At 38.0% G+C, this 3,137-nt stretch overlaps 1 non-coding gene across 1 annotated transcript; it reads left to right on the top strand.

Moving 5' to 3' along the window:
- Positions 1 to 2,642: 2,642 nt before the first annotated feature.
- On the top strand, positions 2,643 to 2,749 carry LOC128035654 (small nucleolar RNA R71). Its single transcript, XR_008192206.1, has one exon. It is a non-coding gene; the product is annotated as a small nucleolar RNA R71 (small nucleolar RNA).
- Positions 2,750 to 3,137: the final 388 nt, after the last annotated feature.

The raw sequence follows: 3,137 nt of genomic DNA, 5'->3' as shown, positions 1-3,137 counted from the left end.
AAAATCTCAACAAAATTTTCAACCATATTAGTAAATATTGCCATCATGCATCGTTGAAAAGTTGCAGGTGCATTGCATAAACCAAAAGGCATTCGCCTAAAAGCAAACGTACCGTATGGACAAGTAAAGGTTGCTTTATGTTGGTCCTTCGAGGCTACAACTATTTGGTTATATCCCGAATAGCCATTTAAAAATTATAGAATTCATTACCTGCCAGTCGATCTAACATCTAATCCATAAAAGGCAACGAAAAATGTTTCTTCCGAGTGGCTTTGTTCAACTTTTTGTAATCAATATAGATTCTCCAACTAGTAAAAGTTCTTGTTGGAATTAACTCATTATGATTATTTTCAACAATCGTGATTCCACCTTTCTTCGGCACACATTGCACCAGACTTACCCATGAACTATCTGAAATAGGATAGATGATTCCTGCATCTATCCATTTGATCACTTCCTTTCTCACAACTTCTTTCATAACAGGATTGAGCCTCCTTTGCCCATCAATTTGAGCTCTTTCACCTTATTCTAAAATGATTTTATGCATGAAAAAAGAAGGGCTTATACCTTGAATATTAGCTATGGTCCAACCAATTGCTTTCTTAAATTTCTTTAGAAAAGTAATTAGTTGCTCCTCTTGATCTTTCGCCAGTTCGCTGAAATAATCATAGGAAAAGTAGAATAATCACCTAAATAAATGTATTTCAACTGGGACGGAAGTACCTTTAGTTTGAGTTTAGGTGGTTCTTCAATTGACAACTTGGGTTGCACAAATTCTCTGACTTCTAACTCCAATGGTTCAAACCGTGTAGATTGAATAAAATTTCCCGCATTGGCTTCCATCAAAGCCATGTTTTCTTCACCTTCTTCATCCTCTAAATGGTCAAGATCTAAGGCTTTCTCCAATGGATCTTCTTTAAAATTGCTTTCCATAGAAACCAAGGTTTCTATCTCTTCCATAACTGAACACTGCTCTGCCAGATCAAGAAATTTCATCGCTTTAAGAATGTTAGAGGTTACCTGATCATTTTAAACTCGTATGGTGAGTTCTCCTCTCTGCACAACAATTAACGTTCTACCCTTGGCTAAAAAAGGTCTCCCAAGGATGATTGACACTTCCTTGTCTGCTTCAAAATCTAAGACAATGAAATCAGCAGGAAAAATAAATTTGTCGACTCTTACCAAAACATCCTTGATCTTTCCTTCGGGATATGCTAAAGATCGATCCACTAGCTGAAGCGTCACAGTTGTAGGTCTTACTTCACCTATCCCTAACATCTTGAAAATAGACTTAGGCATCAAGTTGATATTCGCTCCTAAGTCACAAAAAGCTTTACCACAATAAGATTCACCAATGTTACAGGGTATAGTAAAACTTCTTCGGTCTTTCAATTTCGGTGGTAATTTGTTCGCAGGAATGCACTGCACTCCTTTGTCAAGGCAACAGTCTCATACTCACCCAGTCATTTCTTCTTGGATAGTATGTCCTTCATAAATTTCACATAATTCGACATTTGTTTGAAAGCCTCCACCAACGGAATATTGATGTGTAACTGCTTCAAAACATCCAAAAAATTCTTGAATTGCACCTCTTGTTTCAGCTTGTTTTGCTGCAATATTTGCGAATATGGAGGTGATGGAACTTTCGGTTGAACCGAACAACTTTTCTGAGTAGGTAAATCTGCATTCAAAGAAGATGTTAAAATATCTGAAGTCATTAAGTCAGGGTTTACCTTGTCAGACTTTACAAATTCTGATTCATTTGGTGTAGGAACTTCAATAGCTGGTTGATTCTTTTCAACGGACTTATCTTCGACATCAATCAATCGAGGTTCTAGAATTTTACCACTTCGCAATGCCACTGCCTTGATATGTTCTTTACCCAAATTTCTTGGATTCTCAGTATCGCTCGACAAGGTTCCTTGCGGTCTAATACGTAGCTCTGTAGCTAACTGACCCATTTGGCTTTCGAAATTTTTCAGTGTTGCTGCTTGGCTTTGGATCAAAGCGCCATTCTTTGTCATGTATGCTTTCAACAAGTTCTCCAAAATGTTTGATGCCTCAGCTTGAGGTGGTTTTAGAGCTTGCTGATTAAACCATTGAGATTGGTTGGGACTTTACTGCAATAAGTTGTTGTTCGGTCCATTTTCTTGGTTACTCCAAGAAAAGTTAGGATGATTATGCAATGAAGGATTGTAGAAGTTGGAGTGGGGTCCTTGTCCACTCATATTTTGATATTGGTTCCACATATAGTACACTGACTAGGGATTTGATGGACAATTCTCAAAAGAATGACCTTTCCCACAGTACACAGAGGAAACTACTTCAAATGGACTTGGTGGCTGAGCTGTAGAATTATTAGTACTATTAGCGGTTAACTGTTTTAACATAGAGGAAATAGATGATACCTGAGTTGATAACAAAGTGAAGGCGTCAACTTTATGAACTCCGGCTACACGTCTTCCTGAAGCTGTTCAAATTTTTTTGGCCATTGATAGTTATTTCTTGCGATCCTCTCTATGATCTCATAAGCCTCATTATAAGACTTAGAAAAAATTGCACCATTTGTGGAAGCATCTACCATCAATATTGTATTTGCATTGAGACCATTATATAATTTCTCAAATTGTATATAATAAGGAATCCCATGATGAGGACACTTACGAAGTAACTCCTTGAATCGCTCCTAAGCCTCACACAAAGACTCCTCATCCAATTGTTGGAAAGTTGTGACCTCGTTCCTTAACTTAGCATTTTTGCTAGGTGGGAAATACTTAACCAAAAGTCTCTTTGCTAATTCTTGTCATGTAGATATGAAACTTGGTGGCAATGAATTGAGCCATGCTCGTGCTCGATCTCGCAACAAGTACGGAAACAACTTCAACCTCAGTTCGACTTCAATCACACCGGCTATCTTGAATGAATCACTCACCTCCATAAACAATCGAAGGTGGAGATGTGGATCTTCTGTAGGCATACCACTAAATTGGCCCACCATTTGTAGCATTTGAAACATCACTAGTTTCAATTCAAACTAGGCTGCCTCAATATCTAGCCTTCCAATTCCTGGGTTTAACTCACAGAAAAGGGCCACAACATATTATCTGATGCATCGACCCCTATCATCGGCAATGAGG

This window comes from Gossypium raimondii, chromosome 12, assembly GCF_025698545.1.
Source record: "Gossypium raimondii isolate GPD5lz chromosome 12, ASM2569854v1, whole genome shotgun sequence".
Classification (NCBI taxonomy): Eukaryota; Viridiplantae; Streptophyta; class Magnoliopsida; order Malvales; family Malvaceae; genus Gossypium; species Gossypium raimondii.
The sequence above is the reverse complement of the archived record's forward strand: the minus strand, read 5'-3'. Positions and strand labels throughout refer to the sequence as shown.